Here is an 11759-nt window from a genome sequence, read left to right as displayed (position 1 = left end):
ACAGACTGATCCAATCACATTTGGGCTCCTCTGAAGGGATAGCTCCTAAGCCATTGTTTGAGATTTGTTCTAGCCCAAGGAGTGCTCCTCCCAGCTGTCTCTTTCCCTGACTCTCTTTGGCAAACTAGCTAGTCAACACTATTGCCTATGTCCCCAGTGATTCTACCAATCTTTTACCCATTGTTTGGCACCGCAACTCCTACTGATTTTGAAAGCAACCTTTAGGCTTGAATTTCTCCATACTCTGTCGCAAATGAAGTCAGTTCCTTTGGGAAGAGATTCAAAGCTCTGTAATATATATCCTGAATCAATCTCTAGGCAAAATATATTAGTGATAACTCTGGAGCTAGGTATGGTACGATGGTTAAGTCTCTCGTCTCTCTCTGAGACATTTGCTTTAGTACCCGAGTGCTGAGTGGAAAGGGGCAGATAGCCTCAGGTCTTCTCAGCGTGTCTTTCTCAGCATGGCAAACCAAGAAAAAGCAAGCCTCAGGATTCTCGGTGATGTTGTACACAAGGTAGAGTCTCTGTTCCATGAGTGAGAGCAGAGTGGAAGAAAGGAGCCCCACTTGTCAGTCATACTGACCCAGAACTTAGCCTGAGCAACAGATAGCTCAGAGCAGGTTGAGAAATGCGGTTGTCCTGCTTCTTCTGGGAAATTGCCCTCTGACTCGGAGCTAGGATGAGAGGGAGCCCTGGGTTCTTAGCTATACAAACCTAGACTGGATTTTCCACGTGGCTGAGACGGGAGAACAAAGGAGGGAGTGGGTCTTCATTCACATACCACCCACTCTCACTGTTCGTGCCAAACTGTAGTAGATTTTCTTGAATAAACACTTCTTCATTTACATCCCTTTACAGGTTGATTTTTGATATTTGTCATTAGCTTTTCAGGGAAGCATATCCACAGAACTCCTCATACTATTACCCTACTGGAGGTAGAGCTTGCATATTACCTTCTTTTATCTTTGAATGTTTTGAAATACTTTGAAAAAAATTCTGTGAATTTAAGTATTATTATCTTGATTTTATAAAGAAATTGTTCTTATTTCCCATCGCAATTCATTGGTGAGTGAGGATTTGAATAGAGTCCTTAAAAATACAGATTTGAAAGCTCCTTCTCTTAATATATAACACTAACTAGTTTAATAACAAAGAGGGGATATAGAAGAGAAATAATTACTTCAGAAAAATTCTAGACAACTTACTTGTGATTTTGAAGTACAGAGGCTTATCAGAACAGGTACCTTAGAGAGCAGGTGCCCTGTGTTATTTTATATTGTGAGGGCTAAGGGAGTGTCTCGTAATAGAGATTATTTAATAGGTTTATTGCTGAGTTAATACAAAATGAATTATGGTGGGGGAAACTTTAATGGCTTTGTTGTTTCATTTTTAATTTCAGTTGATCATTTTGAGATAATATATGATAATTTTGTAGATTATGAGGAAAAATTCTATGTAGAAACACTGGAGGTAAATAGCCTAAAGGACTCTATATTGGCAAAGATAAATCAAGTCTAAGAGCAATTAAATCATTAGGAGCATTCATAGGCTTTACATCAACTTCTGACACTTCAAGACAAAAGAATACACACATAAATAAGCAATCAGCTCATGAACACTATGTAACCTCTATGTTACCACTTCAACATAGGTTACTTCTTATTATTTGCAAATTTTCATGAAAAGTTTAAGGTAGATAGCGATATTAAATTAAGAAATGATTATTCTATTAATGTTAATGGCTTTAGATAATTATATATCTATGAAAATTATTTCAGATAAGTATACTCTTAGATAAGTATATATCCTATATAATTATGATCAACATTATGCTGTAAGTATTCTGTCCTGTTTGTTGTATACACTTAAATTTTGATAAATTATATTTTAATATATCCAAATAGCTACAATAAATATTTGTGTTTTTACCTTAAGTATTCAAGTTTTAATTTATTTTGAGTAATATTTTTAAAGTATGAAAGTTTTTATTTTTCTTGTTTTTAAAAACTATATGGATGAGGTCTATACATTTAGCAATTTATGGTAAATGGCATCCTACAATCTGATGGTAGTTACTAAAATTACTGCCATAATACTTAGGACAGCATTTGCCCAAATGTGATACTCAGACTATCTGCAAAAGAAATTTCTAAAGTCCTTCTTACACATGTGCATCCTTTGGATCTACCCCACAGCCTTCCAAACAGAATCTCTGGCAATGTGGCTCAAGAATCTAGGTTGTTTTGTTTTGTTTTGTTTTGTTTTGTTTTGTTTTTGTGTATTTGTTTTAGAGAGGGAGAGATTGAGTGTGCGTGAGAAGGGGAAAAGGGACTGAAGGAAAAAGAGAATCCTAAGCAGGCTCCACTCTTAGCGGGGTTCAATTCCACGACTCTGGGATCATGACCTGAGTGGAAATCATATCAAAAGTAGGATGCTAAACCAAATGAGTCACCCAGGCACCCCCTCCCCTTCTTTTTTAGGAATCTAGTTTTTTATTATGCATCCCCCAGATGATTCGTAAGCACACAAATATTTGAGAACTATGGATCAAACAAATCAAATTCTAATAGACATACTTGAAACATCCAACCTATTCCCAATATATCAAACACTAACCTGGGATAAAGCAAAGAACCTTTGAAGAAGACACTAGAGCAATCAGAGGTGAAGGGATGAAAGGACTGTTCAGTGATGAAAAGTTTCTTTGCCAATATTTAGAGTTAATATGTAAAGAACTGTAAGTCCAACAGAAGAGACATGGAAAATGTTTATTTGAGATAAATAAGTTGCAAGCCACAAATACAATCAGAACAAATTTTAAAAATATGTTTTAGTCTTGTGTGTGAACGAGCATAATTATAGTCCCTCAGTCTTGGCATATGATAGGGCAGTTTAAGTTTGATATTTCCTTTTGACGGTAGACCTCTAAAGGGATGAAAAGTATAGAAGATGATTTCTCCTTTTTTATGTTAGGTTAAATGGGTAATGGTATATTGAAGAATTAGAACTTCATCAAAGGTCATTTAAAGCAAAGCGCTGTAATTATTCACTTTTTATGGATACTAATTATGTTTTCGCTCATGGTTTTCAGTATTTCAAAATGAAATTGCTGTACACTTTCATGCCAAAACATCTTTACAGAAGTTGTTACAGATTATTTCCAATACCTTTTGCTCAGCCATTTGGCGTCTTCACTATTCAGGCAACAATGTTCATATGGTAATAGTTAAATTTGTTTTTCACTAGGGCCCTCTCAACCAAATTTTTCATTTGTAGCTTGCACATGCTGAACTCTAGAAAGTGTTTTAATTATTTTATTTGAACGTGGGTATTTCTAATTCAATTGATCTCAGATATGTTGCCAATTTTTTATCTTTTTTCTGCTGGAAGAGTAGGCCTTACTGTACAAATTTAAGATTCCTTTGATTTTATTTTTTAGATTTCAGTTAGGCAGGCTTGGGTTTGAATTCCAACTCTACTTTTTCCTAGCTGTGTGACATTATGAGAGTGTTAACCTCTCTGAAACTCACTTCATTCATCTCTAAAATGCAGTAACAGGGGCGCCTGGGTGGCGCAGTCGGTTAAGCGTCCGACTTCAGCCAGGTCACGATCTCGCGGTCTGTGAATTCGAGCCCCGCGTCGGGGTCTGGGCTGATGGCTCAGAGCCTGGAGCCTGTTTCCGATTCTGTGTCTCCCTCTCTCTCTGCACCTCCCCCGTTCATGCTCTGTCTCTCTCTGTCCCAAAAATAAATAAATGTTGAAAAAAAAATTAAAAATAAAATAAAATAAAATAAAATGCAGTAACACTCACTGTGCAGTATAGACAAGATTAAGGGAGTTGGTAGAGATAATGTGCAGAGCAGAGTAAAATGGCACATACTAATTGGTTGTTATTGCTGCCTAACAAATTACCCCAAAATTATGAGAGCAAACATTTTACTTTGTCCTTCATGTATTGGTTATATATATGAGTAAAACTTGGCTGGGCTATTTACTCTAAAGTTCTCTGATACTATTGCACTCAGATGTTGGCTGGGACTACAATCATCTGAAAGTCTAAATGGGCTGGATGTCAAAAATGGCTCGCTCAAATGCTGACACTTGGAGTTGACTGTAGGCTGGAAGTTTAGCTGCACCATTGCTGGAGTGTCTACCTGTGTCTTCTCCAGCATACAAATATCAAGATAATTAGATGTACTACATGGTTTCTGACTTCTCCCACAGCAAACTTCCCAAGAGAGCCAGTTGAAAGATTCATGATCTTTTCTGATCTGACCTTGAAGTTACATAGTTACATCTAGTACATTATCTTAATTATAAGAGTCACTGGGAGAGAACCAGGAATTCCCTGGGAATTACAAGATTCAATGGGAGGGAACTTTAGACCCCAAATCTTGATGAGCAGATATGCAAACAACTTTTTTTAAACCACCACATAATCCTATAGATTTGAGATATGAATAGTCCATGTAATTTTGTTAACTTTCTCTTAAGGTTTTATATTTTTTTATACCAGGAGTATATAATATATTTGTTATATATAGAGAGAGATGGGTAGATATAGATAGTTTACTTGTTATTATACATGTACCTTACATGTTATATATATATTTTTATATGTGTATATTTTATACATAAATTCTCCCAACATCTACATCAATCAACCAATCGATAGATAGATAGATAGGTGTAGACATTAGGAAAATTCAACTACAATTGTCAGGTTTTAAAATAGATTATTAACGAACAAACATGTAAATATACTCAACATCACTCATCATCAGGGAAATGTTAATCAAAACTACAATGAAACATTTCCTCACATCTGTTAAAATGGTTAAAATCAAGAAGATAAGAAGCAACAAATGTTGGTCAGGATGTGGAGAAAAAAGAACCCTCATGCACTGTTGGTGGGAATGTAAATTTGTATAGTCACTGTGGAAAACAGTATGGAGGTTCTTTAAAAAATAAAAAATAGACTTACCATATGATCCAATAATTCCACTATGCACTCCCATGTTAATTGCAGCATTGTTTATAGTAGCAATACAAGGAAGCAACATAAGTGTCCATCAATAGACAGATGGATAAGGAAAATGTGGAATTTATACACAATGGGATATTATACAACCATAAAAAGGATGAGATCATGTCATTTGAGACAACATGGATGGACTTAGAGGTATTATGCTAAGTAAAATAGGTCACACTGAGAAAGACAGATGCCATATGATTCTACTCATAAATGGAATCTAAAACAATGAATAAACAAAAAGCAGAATTAAAACGATAAATACAGAGAACAAGCTGATGGTTGCCAGAGGGGACGGGGTTTGGGCAAAATGGGTAAATGGAAGAGTGATATAGGTGTCCAGTTATGGAAGGAGTAACTTACGGAAATAAAAGCAGAACATAAAGAATATAGTCAATGATATTGCAATAGCGATGTGATGAGATAGATGGTAACTATAATTGTGGTGAAGACATCATAATGTATAAACTTGTCAAATCACTAAATTGTACACCTGAAACTACTGTGATATTGTGCATCAACTATATTCAAATAAAATAAATAGACCGATAAATAGATAAATAAATAGTGTTTCTTCCAGAGGATTAATTTTTTAACATAGGTGTGTAAATATAGGCAAAGACACTGACTACAAAATGTTTTAAAATTTATAGCAACCTAAGGGTTCTATAAATCCATATTCTGAAATAAAACAGAATACACAAAGAAATTGCAATTTTAGTCTATTCAGATACTGGTTGCCAAAAAAGCAAATTGAAAACATCTTGTAAGCATTCCTATCATATGCATGTTCTTTTGCTCAGTCATTTCATCGTTACATCCATGAAATTTTTCTGTTCAAGAGAATGAGTTCATACGTGAATGCTCAACTTTGATTCGTGCCCCAGTATTCTAATACCCTAATTCTCCATGAGATTGCTATGCTCATCGATAAACATACAGATTAAAAGCAAAGTTAAATAAGTTTCTAAGGATAAGTTCTTCATCAATGTGGTAAATTTCCAGATAGGAATTTGGCTTTCTTGCTTCCAGTGAATTAAAAATACAGGTATGCAGATCAGGAGATTTTACCTGCGATAACAAATACCTTTGTGGCCAGAGCTGCCCATCACAAGCTGGGTATTACCAACCAAACCAAATGGTTCAGGGGGCATAATAGCAATCCTGTGTGTGAATGGGGAGAATGTTTCTTATAGGTTCAGACTTGAGCAGGTTCAGAAAGAACAAGCAAAGTACATTCACAGACTTCCATGGAAGCCATCACTGTTGTACCAATGCCTTTCCTTCAATCATATCTTCTAAAGGTTGACCCCTCTGGCATATGCTGAGATTTGCTACCCAGATCTCCCTTCAGGAATAAAGGACTCATTAACCCCACATACTGTGATAACCAGCCCTCAGCTGTCAGCCCTTTTTGGGATTGCCTCAGCTGAACAGAGCTTCCTTGCCTAAGATCTCTTCCTTTCTTGGGTACCCTACATTCTGTGACCATTGATAAAGGATACAAAGAAAGGTCTGGTGCCTTTATCCAGCTCAGGACAGCTCTCAAGAGTCTTCTGGTCTTCAGCCTTCTCTTCAGGGCTATCTAAGGCATTCCACAGACACTGTCACAACTCAATTTTCTTCCTGCCCAATCCTGCCCCCTCCCTTTTCCTTCCACAGATATTGTTCTCAAGAGCACACTCTAATAAATGTCTTTCATGTTAAACCTTGCATGTTAAACAGAGTCTGCTTCCTAGGAAACCCAACCTGAAACAATTATGTCCAAATAACAGAGAAGGAAAACCTCAGGTCTGGTCCACAGATGGTAATACATAATACATTGGGACTAGCCAGAAATGTACTGCTGCCACACCACAGCCTCACTCAGAGGTGGCCCCAAAAGACTGTGGTTAAGAAGATTCTATCAATGTTAAAAACTGTGTGCAGTACAGTTCATTGTTTACCATGTGTGGAAGGGATAGTTGAGTTATGGGAAGGTTGAGTTATGAGTATACATTGATTCCTGTGCCTGAGGGAACAATAATAAAAAATCAGAGGCAAGAAAGTCTGGAGAATAGACCAGTTGATGGAACAATGGAAGTGGACAGAGTATGCAAACGTTCATGGCTTACATTAATAGCTACTGAAGAGCATTCAACACAGAAAAGGAAATCAACAACTCACTGGACAAGATGATCCATCTTGTGTCAATCATCGTATTTATTGAGCCGAGTGGTGCTGACACAATGAGTTATGAATGATGTGGCCATTGTGCCAGAGATAAAGACTACATATGGGCTATACAGCATGGGCTCTCTCTCATCCAGAATGATCTAGCTGCTACCATTACTGAATGCCTATCACCAGTGGCAATGTAGCACCGTCATGGAGGAGAAGAGCCAATCACTTGATTTCAATTCCACTGCATTGGACTTCGTCCATCCTTGATCATCCTTACCAGAATTGACATCTGGGTTTTTCTTTTATGTCTACAGAGCAACTCCAGCACTACCATTAGAGATTTGCCTAACGATAAACCATTGGCATGGTGTCACGTACAACGTTGCCGCACACTAACAGGTATTGCTTTTTACATTTCAGATGTATCATACATGTTTATTGAAATTCACGATAAGATGAAACACAGTACACGCTCCTTGGCATTGAGGTCTGACTCCATATCGTGAGCAGTCACAGTCTTGTGGGCAGCTCTTTCTTCCCTCTGGGGCCAGAGTTAAGGCAGACTCCTCTTCTGAGTACTCTATAGAAGAAGCTTCTGTTTGGTCTGGAAACTGGACGACACATTTCTCTTATGTACCCAATGCCGTATTTCCCTCACTTTCACTTTCACGGGTGTCATTGAAACATTCGGTTCCATCATCTCATGCTGCCGGGAGATGGAGACACACCCTGTAGCAAATTGAACAGAGAAGGTGCCCATCTGTGGTGCCCAGGTGAGTTCCTTTCACTGTGGAGAACTGCTCAAAACCCAAGACGTCTTCGTAATAAGCTGCATGGGGATCGAGACAGAAAGGGGGAATCTAACATATTTACTTCCAGCCCCTTGAAGCTAATGTTCTTAAACGCAGGGTGTTGTTTTCTCCAGCTGCTCCATGGCCCTCACAGCCCAGTTGCTGCTGAGGATTTTAGGTAACAACAGCCGCCATGTCTGAGCTCCACCAGCAGCACGGGCCTACCTCTCCTGACTGTCCTGACCCCTCACACGTGCTGTGCTGTGCCTACCTCATGGCCTGTATACACACTCTGCCCGCTCCCCTTTTGTGAAGTTTATTCTTTATTCAAAGTGTAAAAATGTACTGTGCTGCACTATTGCAAAAATTCATGGTTCAAAACATTTTGCAGCTAGTAAGATGGCAATAAAAAGTAGATTTTTAAAAAACTTTTTTTACATTTTAGACACAGGGATAGAGAGCAGAAGAGAGGGGTAGTGGGAAAGAGAGAGAGAGAGAGAGAGAGAATTTCAAACAGGCTCCATGCTCAGTACAGCCCAATGCAGGGCTCAATCCCATGACCCTGGGATCATGACCTGAGTAGAAATCAAGAGTCTGACACTCAACCAACTGAGCTACCCAGGTACCCCTCAAACGTTGATTTTTAAACTCATTACTATCAATTATTCTTATAGTCCCTTGCAAATTCAGAATTTCAAATTGTATTTTCTTTTTCTAAATTGCCCACAGTACTCAAGGTACCTGAAGCTAAGGCAGTTGTTGCATAAAGAAGGAGAGTGAGGAGGAGATAGCAGACATCAAGGGATTTCTGTTTCTCTTTTGCTGCCCATGTACTTCAGGCCATCAGCCTGGCTCTATCTGTAATCAAAAAAACAGCTCTGCACCAGTCTGGATGGCTTTCTTAGCCAAATTCCCTATCCTGTGATCACTGTAAACAACCACAACTTTTGCATGGCACTTTGGATTCACTGAATAATTTGCAAAATGAATTTTGTTGCCCTAACAGGTTGCGTCCACCACAAAATCATTATTTAAGTTGAATAGAAAACTGCACATGTATTTGTCATATACTTTCCTTCTCCTCTCTGCTTCATCTTGAGAATAGACCCACTTTACCCCAAAAGAGGCAAAAGAATAGATACATATCCACAGAACCCTTTAGACTTACCATGTATGATATCAGCTGAAGTAGAAAAGTGGACTATAGAATATAGTAGAGAGGTTTGGCAAAGGCACCAGCTCAAGTAGCATCCTGTGAGGTGCAGTCCTCCAGAATGTGGTTTGTATTCTGAACGAATGGTTCATTTCTGGTTCTGTGCCCCCAGTTCATTGGATATACAGGTGTGGGAACCAAGGGTAGAAGTGGGGCTGGTACTTCTCACCATCACTCCTGGTGACACACTTGGAGAATGCATGCTTCTCATCACCATCCTTTACATTACGTCATCATTAGTTCTATTTCCCAGGGTGCACTGCGAGCATTCTAGTGTAGCTGGAGGTACAACTACCATCTGGTTGTGTTGGGCTCGTCTTGCCAGGGAACCAATAAGCAAAGAGTTAACTCTACAGGGGATAAAAATTGACCTTAACCATGGGGGAGTTAGTATTGCTGCTACACCTTGGGGACAGGGAGGAATATATCTGAAAAAAAGGAGGCTCCCTGGGATGTCTTTTGGTGCTTCAGCACTTAGTGGTAACTAAGAATCAGCAGGTACAGCAACCACAGCCCAACAAGGGCCAAGTGGCTAAGGCTTCAGGATAAAGGTCCCGAGTCGCTCCACTGGGCACACAGTTAGACCCTCCTACTAGTCAAATATAACGGAAATTCAAAATACATAGTGGAGGAAAGAAAATACTGATTATGGCTTTAGGATTTACATCCAAGCAGTGAGGATAACCTTCATTCAACTAACCTTTTATTAAATCCTCTCAAATTTGCCTACCACCTTAAAAGGGACTCTGTCATGGGAACGAGAGAAACTGAGAGGTAAAAGGGATGGACTGTAGTAGACATGCCTTGAACTCTGCCTCAAACCCTCTCCACATCCTACTCCAGGACTGCCGTGATGACTTATTCTTTGAAAGCTTCACCCAGCTTTCCATAGGGGCAACCTGACAACATTTGACTGAGGCCTGTGGTAACTATCTCTCAGTTTCTACCTGGGTATTTTGCTTTTTTTTTTTTTTTTAACGTTTATTTACTTTAGAAAGAGAGGGAGACAGAGACAGAGCATGAGCGGGAGAGGGGCAGAGAGAGAGGGAGACACAGAACCCAAAGCAGGCTCCCGGCTCCGAACTGTCAGCACAGAGCCCAACGTGAGGCTTGAACCCACAAACCTTGATATCATGACCTGAGCCGAAGTCAGATGTTTAACCGACTGAGCCACCCAGGTGCCCTTGTTTGGTTTTGGTTTTGATGCACCTGTGTGGAAAGTATATAAGAACCTGTGCATCATTCAGAAGTGCAAAGGAGCATTAATGTGGTTTCCCTTGACCAGTGGGGGACAGAAGATAAAAGATGTGTCCACCATTTTGATACCCTAGTTAGTCACTTCTGAAACACATACATAAGGCTCTTTAGAAAAACAAAACAAAACAAAAACAAAAACAAAACAAAAACAAAAACAAAAACAAAAACAGAATACCGCTTTGAGTACCACTGGTAACCTTGTAACTTGTAACTCAAGCCAACCTTGTAACTCATCCCTAAATTGGCTTTTCCTCCTTCCTGTTTGATCCTCCACATCTTGCTTTCCAGTATCATTTCCTTCTTGCCTTCCAGCAATTCATAAATGTACTACCTGCACAAAAGCCTTTGCCTTAGAATCTGCCTTCAGAGAATGTCTAAGACAAGTGATTATTAGGAAACCTAACATTATGGTAAGCCAGAATGGAGGGATTTCTGAAGCATGATAGTGTTACCCAATTGGAGGCATTATATTTCTACACAGGAACCTGGGAAACTCATTTATTATATCAGGATTCACCTCAATTAAAGTATATTTGAAGCTTTCAGAAAACTAATTTATGGGGGCATTGTATCCCCATTGCATTTGATTCTAAGCCTGGAAACTATTCTGATAGCTAGGTTGTTTTAAAAATCCAGCACATGATGTAGCCAAGTCTAGAGGGATCTCAACCTGACACTCCCAGTTATGTCACTGGGATGTGCGCATGAAGGTCCAGAGACACTGCTTGGCTCGCCTTTAAACAAAGGGCGGTCTCCATGTTGTGGCAGACTGATTTCAAAACACTTCCACTCATCTCTGGACATTTCTCAACACAGCTTGGGAATCTGGTGCCCTAAAAATGCAAGAAGCAAGATGAGTTTGAGGTTCACAGACATTGCTTCCAACTTTCCTCTGCGTGGCACATTTTTTTAAGCATTCCACATCAGTACGCAAATGTTTCCATGTTTTCTTTGAATAAACAAATTCTAAAACATCACAGTCTCTCTGCTGGCATAGTAGATTTAAAGATTAGACAAAACATATAATGCAAATGATTATCAACAAAGTTTAATCATTCAGCTTTTCAGATTTATCACAAATTCAACATTGTCATGCCTGAAAATTAAATCTGGTTATTTTTAAAATCTAAAATAATTAAAAAATGTTTCCTACGTACATATAACACCCTTACCAAGCAAATGTGGAGGGTGCTGAAAAAATTTGGGGGGCATTTTCAAATTAGATAGCAGTGATAATTATGTAAAGTTAATAATCAGAAGTTATATGCTATCTTCAAACATAAAATATATCATTTAAAAA

The 11759-nt window shown here is 38.6% G+C and overlaps 1 long non-coding RNA gene across 1 annotated transcript; it reads right to left on the bottom strand.

Annotated features, from left to right (window-relative positions):
• Window positions 1-7217: 7217 nt before the first annotated feature.
• LOC121030547 (uncharacterized) lies at window positions 7218-9316 on the bottom strand. The gene is made up of 2 exons (XR_005790292.1): window positions 9158-9316; window positions 7218-7927 (listed from the first exon to the last, which is right to left on the bottom strand). It is a non-coding gene; the product is annotated as an uncharacterized LOC121030547 (long non-coding RNA).
• Window positions 9317-11759: the final 2443 nt, after the last annotated feature.

Source organism: Herpailurus yagouaroundi, unplaced genomic scaffold (genome assembly GCF_014898765.1).
Source record: "Herpailurus yagouaroundi ecotype Mexico unplaced genomic scaffold, PumYag 28, whole genome shotgun sequence".
NCBI classification, from domain to species: Eukaryota; Metazoa; Chordata; class Mammalia; order Carnivora; family Felidae; genus Herpailurus; species Herpailurus yagouaroundi.
The sequence above is the reverse complement of the archived record's forward strand: the minus strand, read 5'-3'. Positions and strand labels throughout refer to the sequence as shown.